Here is a 22,842-nt window from a genome sequence, read left to right as displayed (position 1 = left end):
AATAATTTACATAATTTCCTACTAATAAAATGAATTTTAATAAATAATCGAGTTTATTAACTTGAAAACATGAGCGTTAATTTTTTATTAAGGCCGTAATTAAATGTTGGTTAATTTATCAAGCGGACACAAATGGAAAAGAAAATTTTCGAACACGCACCACAAGTATACAATATACAGTGTGGCGCATCGTCAGCGCCGACGGTTTCATTAATGAGACGTTATCGGGACAAGTAGTCGCATCTGCAACATTAATGTAATGTTTTGGATGTCTGGAAACGAATATAATAAAATAAAGCGGTGAATGATGTTCTATAATAACCACGTAGCGGCCCAATAATTGGTACGAGCTGCGCCTATAATCTTTTATACAGTTGAATTTTATATCAATTAGACTTTACCATACATATTTTAATGGGGCCTCCGTAGCATGCAATCAGAAGCCCGGTACAGCGATCTAATATACAATTATATAATGCGGCTATGGAATTATCCTGCTGTGCTCCTTAGATTAAAACGCTCCAGAATCGGCGTTCGTAATTTGGCGATTTTTAATTCGTAATTTGCTCTTTTTGCGTCCGAGCGAGCGTTTTGTCGAAATACTTGGGGGTTCGGTCGGCTGATTTATTCCCAAAATACGATACCACCACCATCAAGAAAATAGTAAGTAATTCGACCCCGCAAGAAATCCGCTAATTAAGTCCCCGAAAAACTCGAGGGGAAATTAGCGAAGGCGACGATGATGAACGGGCGCGAGATAAGCGTTGTCCTGGTCGAAAGGAGGCGATTTTGCGAATCGGAAGGCGATTCTTGGTAACATGGGTGGATGTCGGTGGAGCGAAGAGAGTACAAATACAGAGGGTACACACAGCTAAGCACTAAAATACACCGTGAAAGCCGGGAGCAGTTGTCGACAGCGGCAGCCGCTTTGTCCTGATCGCCTCGGTAAACGCTCACACAAAAGGACGAAAACCATCGCCCCGGATTATTCTATATCGATGGCAACCGTGGACAAGTGTTTGACGTTAATATTAACAACTAACCGTTTTTCATGTTCGGTAAAACCCAGATATTGCCGGCAACAAATAAGCCGATTTTCCACTGATGAATGCAATAATAATAATTAACAAATATGTGTTCAAATAAACAAAACGCATAATAGCTGTCACACACTCACTATTTTATGCGGGCCCAAACGATCACTAAAATGTCCTGTTAATTGTTTATAATTTCGTGCATAAATTCAAAAAATGGTTTTGATCATTTCGCCAGATCATTAATTTTCAACGTGTAGTTCATTATATTTTACATCGAAATTCACTTCTTCTAATCTCTTTCCTAATGCCATTTTTTTTATTAACCTGTAGACCATATGTTCTCGAACATTTGTTTTTTTTTTACAAAACAACATTATTAATTTTAATTAATATTGTCCGTTAATTTTTTGCTTTCATTTTCAAATCTACAGAACATCTTCCCGTCTTAGTATTTTTTGTTTGGATGATTTATGTTAAATTAAATTAACTCTTGATAAAATTACGTTCGTTATTTACAGGTCTTTTTTTTCTGAAGCCAATTTCATTGTTGCTCGGAAACCTTATCCAAGATCCTGACACTTATTTAGTTTTTATCTTAAAGAATGAATACCGAGTCATTTTCATCTGAGAATTCCTAATTCACTCTACCTATGTTGCATTTGACGATTTTAATAAAAAATAAAATTAATAATGTCATTTAAAACTTTTCTTTAAAGTAAAGTAAGGAATTTAATATACATATAAGGAATTGGGGCACGTCACGTTAGGACTGACTCGATTCAATTAAGAGACTGTCCCAGTTATGCGAATTTACATTTACAAAGAACTAAGAAGGAATTCTTAAATGCAGGATTTTTTCCCAATATTATATCACAAAGATCATGATATGTACGTGGAGAGACTAAGTAGGTTTTACGCCCCCACTGGCGATTAAATGATATCACATTAGGAAATTTTGCCCCAATTAATCTGCAAAATTAATTATTTGCAGTTTAAGGATTTGTTTTTATCTGTGATTTATCTCAAACTGCGGTTCCAATTAACCGGTATTCATTGTATTACGATTAACTATTTATAGGTACTCGTTTTAAAATTGCATGATTAACCATTCAGCGTAAAAATTATGACTAACTACGTACAAATCTCCCATAAATAATTTTAATAATGTGCTTGGATTTATTTATTTCCTTGCAAAAATTCAATTCGAATTGTTTCTTACCAAAAACACAAACTTTATTGAAAATTAAAAAAATACTAATTTACCTGTTCTATTATTATATACTTATTGTTTCATGATTTGACTATTTATTTCTTACGTTTTATAAGTTACAAAAGTGACATCATATTGCAAACAATAACAATCAGAACAGAAGTACCAACATCATAGAAAAAAATCCCCCATGTGAAATGAGATTTGGTTCAAACAGAAATTTTCATAAAACTAACAGAGGAAAGTAGAAAAAACACTGTATTACACTTGTTTTATGAGGCGTTTTGTCGCACTTGCTAGCTTAGAGCACTCCTGCTGCTACGCTCGTTGTCCTCTAAACCCGCTCGTGCGATAATATATCGTCTTATAAAACTTGTATCATAATATACTATTTTAACACTTTTTGATGTTTATATTTATGACAATGATCAAAACACAAATTTGAAAATTCGAAGGTGATGACAGAAACACATTGTTGTAAAACGTTTGATAAATATCATTTTATATCCTCATTTATCTCTATTGTTTTATAAATTTCGAACCTTTATAGTTTTAAGCAATTATATTTATTTTTATCCTTGTGAGTTTATCAGGAAAAAATTATCAATCTTTTTTTCTTTCTGTCGAATTTTATCCTTGCTTTCAATATCAAAACATTATTTTCATTTACATTGTAAAATTTTTGTTACAATTTCATTATGACAAATTACTGAAAAAACAACAATTTACTACTTTCACCAGTGACTACTGGAGGACTGCTTCCGACGTAATAAAATTTTATTTGATAGTGGTCAAATAATTTTACAGGTTATTATTTTTCTGCTTTACATTTTTATCCTGTTGAAACGGACGCACGAGGAATGTTACATTATTTGATCGACCGTTCAAGAAACATCAATCATTAATCGCCGTTTTCTCTTTCTGTTGCTATTTTTAATTTTGAATAAATCTATATCCTTCGTCTGAAATCGAACTTTACCGTGTGTTTATTCAGTTCCTCGCGTCGTCGTGTCATCTTGAACTATTTATGGCATGTTCCGTGAACTCCCTCGCGTCTTCGCTTCTAATTATTAAGACAGTTTCTGTTTCGGTTCTGTTAATATATTTTTGTAGCTTGGGAGATAGTTCGATCATGAAGCAACTTTCCAGTGCAACAACATTCAAACGTCACATGAGCGAAGCACCAACAATAGACCATCATCGTCTTATTTGTATGCACTCGTTGATAAGTGCTTCGTCGACTCCTGGTTTGACTCATAAAAGGACCTCTCTGTTAGTTCCTTCTGTATTATACGTTATTAAGGACATTCCGAGAATAGACACGTTATTCTTATTAAAATATTTTTCGTGTCATTCCACGCGACGTCGTCTACCTTTCGCATGCTGTATGTTAATGTTTGTTTTAATGACAGAGAATAACGAATAGCTCAAATGAAATGACCACATAACAACGGACTGACCGAATGTAATCGGCCGAAGGCTTGGTATCGCAGCCCGATTTTTGACTTGGGGGAATAATTACAAACGGCACGCAATTTAACTAATAATTAGTAATTATTGTACCCTGTACCCCGTAAGCCACCCTTTTCGGTTTAATTTATTACGCGAGTATGGACATAGAGGAGATCCTTTAAAATAATACGCCGATTGCCTAATGTAGTTGCGCGGTTCGTGTTTTCATGTCGTTATTTTTTTGCTCATCGTACATCTCTTGTGAAAATAATCAAGTTAAGTAAATATTGCTTTCATAAATAAAACATGAATTTATCCAAGATCTATTATTTGCATATTTGATTCATTTCGAAATAATCGTTAAAATGCGCACGATGTTCGACTCTGCCTCGATTGGATTAAAGGTTCATCAAAAGCCGTTATTTCATCTTTTTGCTTTACATAGGTAATGACCAATAATTTTATTGTCTTCCAATAGGCACGTTTAATTACTGCACAGTACCGGTTCAACTCCGCCACGTAATTATTTATTCAACTCCACGCTTTAATGCCGCCTCCGCTGCACCCGCCAACTCCCCACACTGAAAAATTGAGATCTGCAAGGTATCCAACTTTAGGGTACCAAAATTTTGACTACCAAAATCAAAAAACCTTGAACGGTTCCTACACGTCTGCAGCGAAGATAAATTCCTCCGATGGACAATATGAGAAGGCGCAATTGTGAATCTCAGTTGTGTGAATGTTGAATTACAAGGGGAGATCTTAATATAATTTACCTAGCTTTAAAGGAGAAAGTTCTTTAAGGTTTTGTTCCGAAGAAAAACGGCGTCCCGTCAAGTGCATTTTTAATTTAGGGAAGAGATATTACTCACTCGGTGCCAAATCTGGGCTGTAGGGTGGATATTCCATCTCTACAAAGCCGTACTCGTCGATTACTTCACGGACTTGGCGAGCTTTGTACCCTCTGCAATTGTAATGAAGCAGCATAATCGTTTGATCAGAGTTGTGGGGCCTTTTTTTTTGCTGTATGGCAGTTTTCAACTTTTTGACTATTTCTTTATAAGACGTCTCCTGTTATTGTCAAGCCTTTTTTGATGTATCCAATCAGTACGATTCCTTCCATATCCCTTAACACCGTCACCATCAGCTTTCCTGACGTGTGAGACCTGTCGGTGGGATATACCCACGTTAAAGCTCTTCGTCGTCAGCCAAAGCCACCAAGTTTTCTTCACAAATGTGTTGCCTACACGTTTTTTGTTGGGAATTTTGGAATCCAAAGTGCGAAGACCTTACTCGTTCATAAATCTTCGTGCAAAATTTTTAATACTGTAGTTTCTGATATCCCCACTTCATCGGCAATCATTGAAACCCTTATTCCGGATCTGCCAAGACCAAAACCTCAACTTTCTTGATATTTTCGTTGGTTCTTGCTTCAACAGGCCTTCCGCATCTTGGGTCATCTTGAAGTGATCGAAATGATTTGGACCAAAATTTAATCGTAAAATATGACGGCGCATCTTCTCCCACACCTCATCCTCTGCTGAATACTCTTGGGTCCATTTCCTTGCCTAGTCAACAATTTGATTACGCTTCTACTCGTATGTTCTAGCTGAATTTTACTCATATTTTGTTAGTTATGAACCACATTTGGTCAGTAAACATCAAAATATCACAGCAACTTGCCAGTAAAAATTTTCGATCGTCACTTGTTTTCGTCGTGGCTAAATAGATAATATAAAAATCTCCCCTCGTATCATCGGGTTTTTCCAAAAAATTGCTTTCATGGAGGAGTTATCTCTTTTTTCGACAAATTTGTATTTTTTACTCGAAATTATTACTGACGAAAATTAATATTAAATTAATTGTACCTATTCTATTTCGAATTAGAGAAGTGAAAAATACATAACACTATTGATTATTATGCAAATACAAAGTTGCCACGTTTTGTACCAAATAATGCAGAAGAATTTGTTACATACCATTGAGCATAAAGCTCATTTTTGCTTAAAACTGGAGTTATTCTCTTTTTGCAGCAAGGTCTTCAATTGTCAGACTTCCTTACTCTAATGGATAAAACTATCATTAGCACATTAAATTTGTTTATTAATGGTTAATTGTAACGGTCTAGTTTTCGTGTGGGTAGAAGGAGTAAGAAAACTTGATAATTTTGTAACATGTTTTATAACTTGAAAAAGAAGAAACGTGGGCAGTTAATTTGCTTTAATGACTCAAGTTGAGTGGTTAAGATGGCGTTGCAATTTGCAAAGAAGTTGTGACCATTGGAGGAATTTCGAAGCGGTTTTATTGAAATTTGAGATTTCTTTTTTTTTTGGGAGCCGGAAGCGTCTTGATTATGGGCAAGGCGCGCTCGTACAAGTTTGCTGTGCGAAAACACAACTTATACAAATCAGATTCCGCATATTAAACAAGAGTTGGCGGTGTGCATATTATTAAATTAGCAATCAGGGTGGCGGGGTCTAGCGAGTCTGCACAAGTACCAGGGGCAGAGCACCAAAGCACGGTGCTGGGGGACGCGCCAACGGCAGGGATATTGATTAAGCAGGGGGTGCGGGCCGACCTCCATTATAACCCTTCAACCCCATCCTCGAGAACAACGGGAGCACAGTACACGTCCACAATCGGCGCTCATTCGCTACCCCGTTCGTACAGGCATTTTTGCCGACACACTTACCACCTAATTATTTTTCCACATTATCGTTTTAAGTCGGCGGGCCTTTCGGCAGTCGATCGGAGGGCCGGCTGCGGCGGCGGCTTTTTGGCGATTTTTCGGGGGAGGGACCGTCGGAGTCGACTTAAGTGGGGCGGTTTGAGCGGCGTGTCGCTGCCGGGTGCAAATCTGTCGTCTAATGTGGCGTGATTGAGAACTGTCTGGAATTGTGGCGGCGTGAAACTGGCTCCAGAGATGACAGGTTTGATTTGCATGCTCGTATGAAACCACGCAGGGAGACAACCGATCCAGGGCGGGTGGCTAATGTGTCGCGCAATCCGCGCCCCTCTCGATCGACGCCCCAACCCCCGTTTGCCGCCCACACCAACCACTCCACTCTCCCTTACGTGAAAACCGATATCACAAATCGCAAATGTATTTTTTAGATTTATTTTTCAATCGGAAAAATCGCATCACCCCAATATTTTCATATCCATCTCAAAAATTAATTACACTTTTTATTTCATCCAGACCAAGTGATACAGACGATATCGATATCCCGGCGAATCGAAAACAAAAACTTCAATTTTTATAATTAACGCCCATAATCCAATTTAAATGATGAACGGCTCCAGTACATTTTTTATGGCTGTCTTTAATTTAATTTAATATTTTTATCGTAGACTATAAATCAACTCTAATTAAGTTAATTAAAAATAATTTTAGCGAACTTCTTTGTAATGCGGATAAAAGAACAAAAACGTAATCAATTTACTTTATTAGAAATTCTGCATTTTCCACTCCCTCTCCTTCGCTGCAGTAAACACAATTACTACACACATTTTTAAAACGCTCGTTACGGCCTCACACATACGAGCATAAAATTTACTGTCTCCCGTCTTAATCACTAAAACACGAAAACGTCATAAACAACATTTTGCCCAAACACAAGAGTTTAATGCCGCCACTCATTGAACCGAGCCTGGCTTATTGAATTGTAACATAATCCTGACTTGATTTCACTTAAACGTTGGCGTAAGGATTCAAACAAAAAACGCAAGACATCTACACCTCCACCAAGAACGAGCGAGATGGACGAAGCCGTTACAAGGAGATTTACGGCAATACCGATGCGAAAGAAGAAGTGTAATTATTGTTTATGGGGAAAAGTTTGTGTACATACATACAGTGACATTAACACTTTTATATTCCGCACACCATGAATGAATATGGAAGAAACGAATCCAAGTCGAGGTCTAGAAAACCATTAACCACGTTGACACCGCCGATCGTTAATATCGAACGAATAAGCAGAGGTCCGCGAAGGGCACCTTGCGGGACACCACTATTGTTCTAGTTTCGCTTAGGTTTCTCCTAGGTTTCAATTTGGTAATGGGCCTATTCCAGTTGTAAAAAGTGGAATATCGGCAGTGTTTTATGAGTGTCGACGGTTTTACATTGTTGCCTCCGAGTTTGTGTTTACTTAGCAAATTAAGTTTTTTAACGTACATGGGGTGTTGGTCTTAATAACGAATATGGCATTAGAAGCGCGTCCTATCGGCAGTATTTTTATTCGGCGTACAATTCATGACGTGCAAGTGTTATCACAAATCCTGATCGAAGAGTTTCATTATTCCGTCTCTCATTAATCAAACCAGGCCCATGCGTAAATTTAAAAATCTCGTTAACGAAATAACTCTTGCGTTGTATTTATTGTGAATTTAAATTTGGTATAGCCGATGTGAAAGGGGTGGAAAAAACCGAAAGGAGGGGTCGAAATGTGATGTGTTTTGTTTCTTTTATTCCGTGAATATCAATTAAGTCGTACTTTATCGCATGTCCACTAAATTGCAATTTATTTGACGAGAAAAAAAACTCATTTTATTTTACAAATTATCATAATAGCATTGAGTCTCTCCCTTATTTTATGCTTTATTACAAAGTAAGAGATGGAAAAACATTAAAATTTAAATTTTCATTCTCCGCCGTTATAATTTGCATGGCATTATTCTCCGTCTAGAATACAATATGCATTATGAATGTTTATTTATAAATTATGTAAAAGAAGACTTTAAAGCTTAAGTATATTGTAATATATTGGCTGAAATATCGTCCGCCGCGACGGACTGCGTCGCCCTTTATATTCCGGCCTTCTCGTTATGGCAAAACGAAAGCCGAGTCCGGTACGGCTTGCTCTTTAACGACCAAGAAACGACCATTTTTAATTTTAATGGGCGCACCTCCAAGCTCCTTGCAATCCAAGATCCCAACTGATTTCCAGAACTTGTCGCCACAAATTTTCATTACAAAGCTTGAAACTTGAACCTCTCCCAAAGCGAAAAACACAAAACGGAGCTGCCAGAACACCTAAAGGAAGAAGACTCTTCTCGAGAATTTGCCAAAATGGGGTTGGTCGTGTTTCCACTTGACCGGTCAAGTGGGTGAGGATGGGGCAGCTCGAGAAGAAGAACTGGAGGAAGAGGTGGTGGCGGTTTATTTGCATGGGGACAAGTGGAACGGGGTATGTGTGTGTTCAAAATGTATTACCTTTGGACGATTACCAAGTTGGCTGAAAGGTTTTCAGCGGTTGTTCGAACGTCCGGTTGGAGCACGCAAACGCCATATTCTCCAGTTCCTCCCCGTAATTTCCAAGAAACCACTATAAATAACAATATAAATATATTAAGTCTAATGGTTTAGTTCGAGCCGTAAATATTGCAGCCTGCTATCTACCTACCGAGCTATTACTTCAAACGGAGAAAACCTTTCTGAGAAAACTAATATTTCTCCGCAGATTAAATTAAATCAAAAGCCCGAAGCTCGGCTTTTACCCCATCCCAAATATAATATAATATCTCGACCTATCCGCGTAAATACTTTTTCTTCATTTCGAACGAATTAAACTAAATTGAAATGCGCTGATATTAATTTATTGCATTCTACTTCTCTCTCGTTTTGAATAATTACTTTTATATTTCCGCGAGGCTCCGATTTAATTATATATTTAATTCGATAGCGAAGTATTTTCCAAGTGAATTATTGATGACGATACGAGAAAAACAGTGACGTGTTCGCTGCGAATTTGCGTTTGTTTGACATTTGTAAAATAACTTATATATTATTAATTCATCTGACAAATTGCCGTTTCTGGAAAATTAATTAACTTAGTCATGACTGGTCATGCGATAAAATTACATATTTCAAATGTAATTTGTGATTTAATTATTCAGAAATACACAAATTTACTAATTTAGACTTAATTACCGTCGAATTGATCGGTCGTTACAGTCGACATTCTTCGTCGGAAAAAAACCGAAGGACTCTTCGCGCATCAATTCCATAACGAAATTCGCGCGAAAATACGGGTCTAATTATTCGGAAGTGATTCGGCGATAAAAGCTCCGACATGAAATCGGCCGTGGTTGAACGGGGGCGGACGTGTGGGGCAGGTACGAGTAGATCTCGCCGCCACAACCGGATCATATTTCAGCGGATCTATCCGCAGGGTCGTCTTAATCCGGCAATTGCGATCCGGGCCCGTTAACTTCCGTGGAAATCGCGCCGTCCTCCTGAATCACAGCTGGTTTTTCAGCTGAGATTCTCCCTAATCCCGAGGTCGGTACTCACCGCCTAACCTTGAGCTCGGGGGTTGCGCGCGATGTCGCACCCCGACGAGGCGCCCCGGGTCGAACTTTTCATCCCCTCGAACCTGTTCCCATCACAGCCGCTGAATTCACGACGCGGAGACACTTGTTGGTAAGTTGTAAAACGAACAGGCTTAGTGACGTCACGACCTTTCAGATTTTTCCCTCCGGAGTACCTTCGACCGTCGCACCGGATCGATCCGGGTTTCTCCTTCCTTTTTTTCTCGTTAGATGTAATTGCTGCACTGCTATAAAAATAAAATATAGACTGCAATTTAATTAAATTTCTTATGAAGTATTGATTGCGTTCCAGTTTTGTCGGAAAAAAAGGCGAATCCTTTTATTTGACCAAGCTTCACGAAACTAAATCAATTTTCTAAAGATGACCTCGACACTCTTCAACTGACATTAATTTTTGATCGGTACTTTCTCACAAGTACGTACACGGCGTACACCTCATTTGGTTGTGGGTGGATCATTTTTTAATTGGATTTATCGATTTTGAAAAACCGTCTCAAATTGAGACGCCCAAAGATTATCAATTTTTAGATTGATAGTTGGTATGGCAAGTCAAAAGCAACCGAGTGACTACTCCACATCGTCTCTAATTAGTTTCGAATTAAATATGAAGGAAACGTTTCGTAATTTTTATTAAAGATCGGTATCGCATTAATAACGGGTCGGCGGAGGGTGTGCCGCCCGACCAGGGGGTATGGAAATATATTATATACATTTGATAAATGACCAGATAAGACGGCGCATTAAAATTATAAATGATTGTATTTATTTTGGAAAAAAAGGAATGCTTTGAAATGGAATTTTGTATATTTTGTTATAAATTATCATTTTTATTGCACCGTAAACCCTAATCCAAAATTTATTGCGAGGAATATTAAATTATTTCGTTGGATGGAGGATAATAAATATAAGATATTAAAGCTAAAGACTTGAACGTTTTATCTTCCTATATTTTTATTTTATAAGAAAGGCGATATTCATCGTTCAACATCCGCACATAAACTTTGGCTATTAAAGATACAAGTTTATAATCTTTTCATTTTATATTGCATCTAATAGCCTCACTCGCCCGCCCGCTTGGTATTTTCGGAACTTTTTATTGCTCCAATTTTGCTAATATCAAATAAACTAAAACGTTTTCTATGAAGGCTTCGCTTGCAGACGGCTCTCTCGTTATTGTTTATTTAATGTTATTGTTTTATTTTCGATGAAAGTATAAAATTTGCGCCGCTCCCACCACCACCCTCGCTTTGTTGCGCTGCACAATGACATCGCAAGACGTTACACATTATTCATCCGCCAATACAAGCCACATGCTCCACTTTATTATCCTCATTCCGATAACACCTAACCCACCCTTTTTAACAAGATCTCATTCAATAAAACTTGTCACTTGTCGATCGTCGTCGCTTTTCCAAAAATGTTTTCTGGCGTTTCTTCCCCTTTACATGGATTGTTTTGGTTGCAGTGTTTTCGTTAAAAGTGTTTAAACTGTTTAGCGGTATTTTAAGAGTGTAAGTGCCCATTCCAGAAACATAAGACGAAAATTATGTTCCAATTACAAACACTAAACACTCATTAAAGTCTTTAAACAAACACTGCGGAACGCTCGGTTAATCCACCTGTGTTTTCACCGTGTTTTCGTTAATGAAATTTTTGAAATTTTTGCACAGGTTCCAAAAAGGCCCGAGCCTCTCTCGAGTCTGAGGCCGAGGCATCGACACCCCTCCAAATTAATTATTATTTAAAGCGAATATTTTCAAAGTTGCCCCAGTTTTGTTAGTTTTAAACCTAGAAACTCGCTCGTGTTAATTAGGCTTGATTAAATAATAAGGCGTGTGTTCCTTAAGAGAGCGAGGGAGAGCGAGCTAGGACGAGGGGTCTATCGAATGAATGGTTTAGGGGTGGCTGTTTAAAGCGGATGTGATGGTATGACGGCGGCTTCTTCGCGTTCAGGAAGCGCTCTTTACGTGGATCACAGCTAAAGCTCAAGCTCGACTTGACGGAACGAGGACCGCCAACTCCCCGCCGCCTAGCCGAGTTTTACTTTCAATACTCGCCGCTTTTCCCGGATTACGAAGCTTAAATCGGCGGAAGTGCTATTTGCGTCTTCAGATGTTATTACAACCTCACTCGTGCTACACAAGAGTATCTGGGTTACGCGACTTCAATGATACCACCCCACTTTATTGCGAGGAAAAGGGACTGGAGATCTTCACCGTATTTTCGGCGCACTTACCTTGCGAAAAGAGAAAGCGCTTTCCGTCCGGTACGAGAATAATGAACTCCTTGGGCTGCGAACCTACCATGTTTCGCCCGTAATTTACCACAACGACATCGGCTGTTATTAAAATTTAAAGAAAACTGCCAGAGGAACGTATGGATTTATAACGGTACGGCTTTCTTGATTTTATCATCTCGCGGACGACAAATCGGGGATTCCGCACCGGAAGTGACATCAACTTACGACCGCGCAGAGGCACACCGAACATTTAAATAACCACGCTGCTTTTCTCTCGCGTCTTTCTCTTCGCTCATCAACAGCGCAATTGTAAATTAAATTACTGTACAATAAGCCCATTCAAGCGAACACAGCTCTTTGGAGCATTTTTCACTCGTTCGAATCGGGCTTTACAACCGAACTCCCAACAATTACTTCTGTAAGCTTGACATGTGGAGGTCTTTCATTAATCATAAGTTTCTAACCAGAACAACTAGACCTTGTTGATCGTAGGTTTATCATGATTTTTTTTTTATAATTTTTTAATCGCTTAAGCTTTATTCCCACTCCCTAACGACATAAAATCGACTTAACATCCACACTTTTTGTAAAACGCGGCAGTGAGAATTATGCTTGAATAGAGAAAAAGAAATCAAAAAAATTATGTATTTTTATGGTCGTTTTGAGTTACGACCACATGGAACTACGAGAAACCCTAACGATTATTGCCTATAAACCCTACATGTGGTCTATTTAAGACCCATATTTTTTCTAAACACCGTAAACTAAACATGTGCAAAAAGACATCAAAACCAAAAAAAAAATTAAAACTAAACTAATTGCGATAAAGAAGGCCTATTACAATTACAGGATAATTTAAGTATTTCACAATAACTCAAAATAATGGCTTTTTAGACGCCCATTTTCATTATTTTTGCTAACTGCTTCTATAAGGACAAATCTTTTGTAAACTGTAGGTTTAGTTAGGAAAAAAATTACTTTATTTTTCCAATGAAGTGTTCCAATTTGGTAAAAATCTAGATAGGGTTCTGAATATGCAAACGCCTCTTAAATGTGATATTTTGCACAAATTAAACTTCAGCGTTTGTGAATTTCTCCGCAATATTAAAACCATAAGTTCGCTTCGTCTTCTTCGTGGAAGGAAAACCTCAGTCAAAGCAAATTGCCTGCAACAACTACCTTAATATGTTTAATGTAAAATAAACATGTATTGTATATTTAGGAGCCAGCAACTTTGTATACAAAAAGCTTTTAACATTAACAAAAGCCTGGTTTATTTTTCAAATATCACATTTATCAAAGCTTAGGATCTCCGGCACGATTGGATACGCTACTGTAGGTACAAAGTTATACGATTTACTAATAATATTACGTTACAAAGCATCATGGAATGATCAAAACCTATGAGTGTATTGACCTCTTAATTTGTTTTGATCCTTATTTTTCATATTGTCGGTACATAAACACGAAACACCAAGAAACAGGGACGTCGTGTTTGTTATTGAAAGTCATGTTGCGCTGTTTCACGTAATTCGAGTACAATTTTTTGAACAAGCTCTGCAGTAGACTTGGCAATTTATCAGTGTTAAATAGAAAAGAAAAATTAAATCCGACCGTGCCGTCGTTATTTATCATCTGATGCGGAAGGGAAAACATTATTTGAATGTCTAAGGACCTCGAGATTATTTTATTGACTTTATTTTACAAGGAGCGTGTTTCACATTTTGTTGAGTAATAATAATTATTTTAGGAACGAGGAGAAAAATCGGTTTTGATTTTTCTGTCTCTTCTCATATTTCACAGAATCGAAGCAATTATTTCTCGTAAACGTAGGATTGCTTCTGCATATAAGGAACATACTGCTTGCCAATCTGCAAGCTTTAGATGGATTTTTGTAGCAACTTAGAGTTAATTTTGAAAAATTGGAACAACGTAAGGAATCGTAGACAAATAGAGTGGAAGAAAATAAATCGAACCATTTTCGAGATAATCGGCGCAACAAAGTTCAATCATCAGGGTTGGTAGTCACTTGAGGATGTCCAAGTATTCAGAAAGCTATTAGAGAAGTTAAATCACGAAGACAGTAGAATTTATCCAGAGTGGATTTTGTCTGCAAGTCGTGATTTTTAGAGTGCATTTTTTAGGTAAACACATTCGATTAGTTTAAAGAGCAAATAAAAAATTGTTTTCGTGCGGTGACGAAAAATTTGCTGAGAGAAGTCCGGGTTTAATTTGGTCTTCGCTTTTGTACTTGTTGAAGTAATGAAGAATTTTTTATTTTGCGTGGAATCGTTGATTTGCGTATCGAATGGCTTTTAATTAAATAAAGTATTTTCAGTATGATTCACGTATTTGAAAGGTGTGGCCGTAGAAAAGAGTGATTAATACATTTTATTGCAGTCAATAAAATAATGAGTTAAAGCCTAATGAATAACCTTTCGATGGAAAATATTTTAATTAATAAATTAACTCGGCGAGCCTGAGTTAGGCGTTTAATTAACGCCAAGAACGCATTCGGAAGTGAATGTTGTAAATATTTTTAGTGGAGAGTGACGGGAACGGGGCGGCAATAATTATTGTAAAAGTTTGCGGGATGAATTAATCCAAATTACGGTGAAAAACGGTGTTTGTCAAATTTAATGATTTAATGGCAAATAAAATTATGTTCATTCAGTTTTATTTATCATTTTAATATACATATGTACAATTGCAGTGAAATGCAAATACGGGAATTGTATTTATTTTTCTCACTTGAAAATCGGAAACGAATAATTATAACGCGCCGCAAATTCGGTTTGCCCATTTGAATGACATCGTCATCGGCCAATGAGCGTTATTATTATTTTCGAGTGCACCTCTTGATTTCCCGGCCCGTTAGAAAAGCCCGCAAAGTTCATTGATGTAAGAAATTTGAAATTAATTCAAAGCGAGAGTAAAGCAGATAGGGCTTCCTTCCAATAAGAAAATAAAATATAAAATCGAATAATAAAAACGAACCCCTCCTTCCTTGATAAAATAAAATTTAAAAGAGAAACGACAAAAGAACATTTCCATCCATTTTGGTTATATAAATGTAAAGTCTCGCGCAAGAAATTCAAATGTGTAAATTAGATTATTTCAGTTCTTTTATCGGAAAGCTGTAACAATATAAAAAGTACAAAAGCTTCTCGGAAAGAGTTGTAGAGGAGACTGGCTGCAGGGCGTTGGCCGGGCCGAGAAGAAATATTTACCTTAGAACTTAGCATCGTCGCTACGTAACTTACAAATTCAATAACAATACTTTCGAGACACGAGGCACGAAAAAATCTCACAGCTCCACACGTTATTACCGGAATATTTACTACCCACAAAAGTCAGGTGCACTTTGGTCATTAAACCTACAGGCCTCACTCACGTCCACTCTTGTAGCCTGCCTCGCTTTATTAAATTCATTTCATTAACTTACAATACAACAATGGCTACTTTAAATGTTTATTGTAGAATTTACTGCCTCCATTGTGGGGTCGTTATTATCCGTTAAACGCATGTATTTTACACTAAGTTAAAATTATCTCTCTAAACTGCATATTATTATGCAATTCCATTCTGAAGTCACCTATTCAGCAGGACCTCTAGCGCAAACATGGCCCATACCACCAACGCAGATGCTAAACGTTCTTCTTTCTACTTCTTCACTGTTGTGTTGCATTGTTATTAAGACTTGCACTGCGACTGTCTTTGTCGAAGGGTGTTGTTCTTCGGAACCGATTTGGACCTGGGGTTATCAAGCTGTTATCTCGCCGATCCAGGTGCGAATGTTTTAAATGAAACCGTTCGCATGACTGGAAATAATGGTTTTCCTTGTAGCAGGCCAAATTGGGGTTCAAATAATTATCCGTGCATGTTTACGATGAGCAGCTGAACACACTTCGTTAATTTGCCGTTTTGTTAATGTACTAGTGACAAGGCAGCGTCACAATACTGCAAAATAACGTATTGCTACAATTGAGAAAAAAATACTTTGGTTGAAATATACAATTTTTGTCGCCAAGAGAATTTACTACACAAATGAAATTAATAATAATCAATTATGGACGACAATGACTAACTATTTGTCAGCTATGAATAATCCAGACTTGACGGTATTGTTAATTATAGTTTATTTATTTATATGAAGAAAAGGGAATTGAAGAAATGTTTACAAGGAGTTCTGTTAATGTTTTGAAAATATGTATACAAATGGGTATCGACATCTTAAATTTACAGTTTTAGTAAATGCATTTCATATAGTTGTTAATGTTAAAAGTGGTTTTATGAGATTTTTGGGTGTGTCTCAAGTAAACAAAAGTGAAGTAAGTTTTAGCACTTTTAAATCCATAATTCGAACAAATAATTGCTCCCTGACTTGCAATACCTATTTGTACAGCGTGATCAACAATGACTGAGTCTGTTGGCAATGAAACAATTGAAAATACTGGTGATTTTTGTCTAGTAATTGGCACTGACCACGCACTGACCGGATTTTTTAACTTGAGATGACATTAAACACATTCTTGGTTATGCAGGTTATGTTTATACTATTACAAAAATGAACCTTCGTTGGTAAATTTTAAATTTGCCAAATTTCATTGTTACCAACAGACTCAGTCATTGTTGATCACCCCGTAGTTAACGGAAAATATAAATTACAAAAAAAATTAAGTATGATTAAGTTCTAAATACATACTCGTACACGTTGTCCAAACAATCTTCCACCCATATGCATACCTATGTGTATTTATTTTTGATATTTTTTTTTTTACCATAGAAGATGAATCTGAAAGATTGTACTGAAAAGTCGCCACAACTCTCTACGGTTTGTTCTAAATGGATCTTGATGCAGTAAATCATTCCAAATATGCTTCACAGATGCTCAAGTCATGCCAATTCCGTCTTGCACATGCACATGTCTTGATAATTTAAAAACAATTGTTGGTTTGCACATAAAATCACAATTAAACTTATTATGACCGATTAGGTCCATCCGCGGAAAGTAATATCCAAATGCTTGCCTTGATTTTGACGGTTCTGTTTATCTATCGAAGTTAAGAGAATTGAGACATTTTGAAAATGGACTTTTTTTTTGGCGGATCAAAAAGATTGATAAAGAAGATTTTGATTTAATTCTGGGACTGGCGATAATGATCGGTTAAGTAGATCTAGTTATATCGGGTGTTTATTTAAATTTCTCCTTAAAGTAGGCGTTGAAGAGTCGATTGTGAACGCACCACGGATTACAGATGGCGGAGCAGCTGTTTAAATCTAACCTCACTTTTTGTGTTTTTACTCTGAAGATTGACTCTTCAAGGCCTACTTTGAGGATACGTTTTAATGAACACCCGATATCAGGTACTGCAGTCATTTTGAAAAACATGCTTTGGAGAAAAACATATTTAAAGTTTTGCACAGAATTTTAATGAAAATTTTTTTCAAACCATTATAAATTTGTTAATTTTTGGAATTTTCTAATCTAGTTTTAGAGATGCACTTTCGAAACCCTATTCGTTACAAAAAAGCTGTGTCAAATAATACCAGAAAAACATATTTTTTTTAGATCTTCAATGTTCAAAATCATACAGTTTTGTGTAATTTCTTCCCCTGCGCAGTTTTTTCTCGCCTGCAGTAATCCTAGATAAGTGAATTGAAGGACAGCACGTTTTAAAAATATATGTACATATTATTCTGCTTGGCGACAAAATTGTATTATATTGACATGCGTTTGAAAAATTGAAAGCTCTATTTTCCGGTGGAGAAAGCTCCAAACATACTGCCGGAGTAATTGCAGACTTCTCAGAAGGAAGTGATGTAGAGTCTCTTAATTAGACTGCATTGTTTCCTGAATTATCTCCTAACGAGAGTCTGGGACAGTATCGGTCGAATCCTGCGACGATCACACTTCTAATTTATTTAGAGCAGGAATGATTATAATAACTTTCTACAAGACACTTTCTGATTGAATTCTTGCGTGAACATTCCTTAGTCTTTTTTCGTAATGAGCTCATGCTCCTGTTAGTGATCGAAGACCAAGGATAATTATTGATGATGTAGCTTTCTTCAAGAATATTTCAGTCGTCTTATTTAATTTAGTAATTCTGTTTTCTCTTTTGTGTAAACGTGCAGATTATCACCGAGTTGCAAGCGAAATTTTGTTTCTGCGAAAGGAATCTCACCCCTATCCGTTAGATCGTGTCGTGTAGTCACCATATTTTAATTTTACCTTGTTTCCCTCGCAGGTTTGTGTATCCTGCTGTGTGTCATCCTAAACCTGACCTACCCTCATTGTCCCCCGCTTTACAACACAGTTCACACGGATTCTCCTCCCGATTTCGCAATTAAAAAAGTCTCCGGTTAACCAAACGTCCATTCTAATTTATTAAAATGCGATTCAGAGAGTGGGGCGCGGTTCGTCCGTCGATGCGGCCCAGAACGCGCACATCAAAGTGTACTCCTCGAGCCGAAAGGTAACAAATGTGGTATCTCTTTGGTTTTCAATTAATTCTGGTGGTCAGTTTAAGCATATTCGTGGCAACCAAGTGTGAATGAATGCGGCTGTAGGGATCACAGATTCCGGTGGCCCGTGCGTGAAATGGGGTCCACTCATGCGTTCTCATGTTATCCACCGTTACGATTTTATCTAGTTACTTGTTCATGTTAATGTTCACACTAGTTTGGGTAATTTGGTGCGTTTATCGCCACCGCGGGCTTGTTTTCGATGTGATTTGTTGGGTGCTCCGTCCTTTCGTGATAGTCGACGGTTGTCGTTCGCAGTTTTTTAATTGCGAAACACATTTTTATGCGTTTCTGCCCGCCTAAGTAATTTGCTTTTGCCTACAAATTAACCTTATACAAAGTCGTTACTTTGTTTTACGTTAACTGTATTTTCTGGCTGATTTGCATCCAGTTTTCGTGTTCATTAGCGTACGCCCCCTTTTTATTCACGTTTAAAAACCACCGGAAAGAGATACATTTTTTACGCATTTTTGATTCGCAACAAGACTATAATTCTGGAGGGGCATGTATTATTAATTTAACCGAAACCGAATTTTAACAAACATTTACACTGTTTCAGTGACCATACCCGCCCCGGGGATCAAACACCCACACTCGACTCTCTGATAAATGTATTATTAAAATTTGCCTTCATGAAAATTACCTCCATTGAACATTTTTTTATTGTCTAGTAATAAGTACTTTTTATTCCTCCAACTGAAAACAAAATTTTGAAGATGTTGGAGTAAAGACGTGGTGACAAGTTACCACGTAAATGTATTAAATGTTTTTTTACTAACATCTGCAATGCATCCATCTATTCTTCATCTACAAAGTGAATTTGGAGCACCAACTCAACTGTTGTACAAATACTGCTTTCTCATCTATCGGGTGTTCATTTAAATTTCTCTTCAAAGTTGGCGTTGAAGAGTCGATTGTGAACGCACCACGTATTACAGATCACGAATCAGGTTGTTTAAATCTAACCTCACTTTTTGCGTTGTTTGTGTTTTTACTTTGCAGAAGGACGAATTGTGCGTTCACAATCGACGTTAATATCTCTCCATCAGTTTCTCTTCTTTCTATAATATTCCAAGTCAGATAATAGATAGTCAATAGATCAAGTCAGAATATCTCAGCAACAGAAACTTGTTAATTCAAAAACTATTGAGTTACCACTTCTAAATGCCACAAGAAATTCTTTATTTTGCGTCCCTGTAAAAAAGCTTTATTTCCATCTTCTAAGTAAATGACACTTTATAGGCATTTGTTGTAACTAACTAAATGGGTAATTACAGGCAGAGCCCTGTAATATATAACAGGCACGTAGAAGAGACCTGTAAAGACTTTACAAGGCTCATCAAAAAATAAGTAATCAAAACTACTGGGCTTACTGACTTATGGAGACTCGTTCCTTACGTCACTCGTCCAACAAGTGCCAGCGCGCCCGTAAAGATTAATTTACTAAGCTCGTCACATAAATAACTATTGGATCTCACATCCAATTTTAATCTTTTTTTTTCGCTGTTCTTGCTTATGGTATTAAACGGATATACAATAATTCTCCAGTTTAAGAAGCGAACTCTTTCAAATTTCGTTTGTTTAGTCCGTTTTTTTTTTACTTTCAACTTTTGACGAGTACAACAAGTTTCAATATATTTTTTTCCTTTCCTGAAACACTGACTACCTCTAAACGTAATTAAATAAAGTGAACATTTTATGTTGTGTGTGCAGCTTTTCATTCTGATAACTATGATTATGATTCTAGTTAGTAACGTGGTTTTTTACAAAAATAAGATAATGAACAGGTAGATAATTTCAGTGCTGTTTGCTGAGAAATTAAACCAGAAATGTCAATCAAATTAAAATGTAGTTTCCTGAACGAAAACAGATTATTAACATTCATCATGCAAAAAAATAAATCAACTAGTTTTAACCGTAACTGTAACAAGTTTTAAAATAAGATTTGACATTTTTATAGGTCACACTACCTAATTACAGTAATTTCAAATGGTCGCGACTGTATTTTATTCCATGGATAGCTCATGATTACTGACATGACAATGGTCCTGTTTAATAATGGACAGTGTTTTCGTAAAACAAGTGGCCATTTAGATGGTTAATTCTCAAACAATTTTGGAGGAATGCGACTTAACTTGAAAATAGTTATTTACCTAGTAGTGAAAAGTTGCGGCGTGTGCTTTATGAGATGCCATCTCGTGCTTAAATAATTAAAAGGGAAAATAATAATTTCGGATTGCGTGGAGGAGGACCGGGTCTGCAGAATTCCCCTGGTTGCTCCACTTTTGCTCGAGTTTGGAAAAGTGTAAAAACCGCTCCGACGTTGAAGATGTAGATTAAGTTTTATGTGTAAACATAATAAATACATTTACTTTGATGAACGTCGAAATATAATGTCGTATAAATACGGGCGTTGGAAATTTAGTTATTGAGACTTTTATGGTGCAGTAAAGTACCTGTTTCAAATACGGGCGGATGAAATTAAGTAAGGCGGGCGTTTTAAATGCGTTTCCAGTATACATAATGTCGTATAAGTCTACAATATGAACACATTTATAAACAAACGTAGTGCAGAGTTTTATTATGTTATATGAAAAGTTTTTATACGGTGCCTATTGGATGTTTCCATTACACGGGCGGTGATCAGAATTGCAGACCATATCCGACTTTATGAGCCCCGTTCGGGCTGTATATTGCAGCAGGAAACATTATAAAATGTAAAAACTACCAACAATGTATTTTTTTGTTGACTGATAGACCGACTCCGAAAGTTTTATTGGGTATAACAACGGCAATAAAATATTTCTATGAAAGATTTCGCAAACACAATAAAGGTGAGTTTCTAATTTCGCGAGTTACGGTTTCGCATCGTTTTTATTCCCGATCCGCGCCCCAACTTGCCCTGCCGCATCGTCCACCCGGGGAACCCTCGGTGGTACCGTCTTGGAGTGCGCTGGGAGGCCGAAGAGTCGCCGCCACGGATCAGGAGCGGACGCCCAAAAACGCGTCGTTTTTCGGCAGCGATTCAATAAATTTGTTCGATTTCAATCAGTCGTAATAGTCCAATAAAACCGGCAATTATAATAAATAATCATATTACAAACCAGAAGCCGTCAAAACGGGCAACCGCACAACACTACCGTATTAAAATGACATTTTGAACTAAAATAGCGGCGGAAATCAAACAGCGGTCAACACTTTGCGATAGTATTTCATAATTAACACACAATGATTGCATTATATCGATTGATCGAGCGATTGTGGGTCCGATGATCGCATTACAGAGAGTGCCGGACGGACCATAATCTCTCCCGGTAAAACAGCGATGATTGATGTTACTAAACGAACGCTATTTAGTACCCACTCTGCTCTTCGCGGCACGGGCCACTGTCGGATTAGGCTCAAAAATTATCAACACCGGGATTGTCGATGTTAAATGCAGAGCTAAATGCCTGTAGCAACTCCGGGGCTAACACGTGATGCATTTCCAACACCACGGCCACATCGCTTCACGTCTTTTCTCACCACCAGCAGGTGGTGGTACCTTCACCATGTAAAGAAGAAAAGAAATCAGGAATGGGATTATTTCGAAACCAAGACAGTGTTCAAATCGCTTTTCAAAATTTTTCTCTCTTTTGATCTTGATCCTCCCTTCATTTGTTGTAATAAATGACAAATCGAGTTTTCTTTAGCTCATTCAACGGTTTCTGAAATACGTATTGGAGGGTGTTCAGTTCTTTTGTTCTAGACTTCTCTTTTACAAAAAAAATTGACAGCTAATGATGCTACACTTATTTTTCAATTGGATGTCTCTCATGACATTCCTTTTTTTTGTTGCCTACCTTGTGATGTAAAGAATAAAAAAACAGTTAATTTTAAATTGCATTGTTAATTCTTGATAAGATATCTATCATTTGAGTAAAACGGATTGATCAATGTTTGCTTTAGATTTCGAAAACTTCGATTTTGATTGGTAATATGTACTAAGTTTGGAATGTTTCACTTGCGGAAAAATGAAAAAAATGAGAATTCCGTACTCTATT

At 37.1% G+C, this 22,842-nt stretch overlaps 1 protein-coding gene across 3 annotated transcripts in view; it reads left to right on the top strand.

Annotated features, from left to right (window-relative positions):
- The window catches only part of LOC138141449 (protein bric-a-brac 1-like), a 289,292-nt gene that overhangs the window by 183,874 nt on the left and 82,576 nt on the right, over positions 1-22,842 (top strand). The gene's annotated exons all lie outside the window — the stretch shown is intronic.

Source organism: Tenebrio molitor, chromosome 1 (genome assembly GCF_963966145.1).
Source record: "Tenebrio molitor chromosome 1, icTenMoli1.1, whole genome shotgun sequence".
NCBI classification, from domain to species: domain Eukaryota; kingdom Metazoa; phylum Arthropoda; class Insecta; order Coleoptera; family Tenebrionidae; genus Tenebrio; species Tenebrio molitor.
The sequence above is the reverse complement of the archived record's forward strand: the minus strand, read 5'-3'. Positions and strand labels throughout refer to the sequence as shown.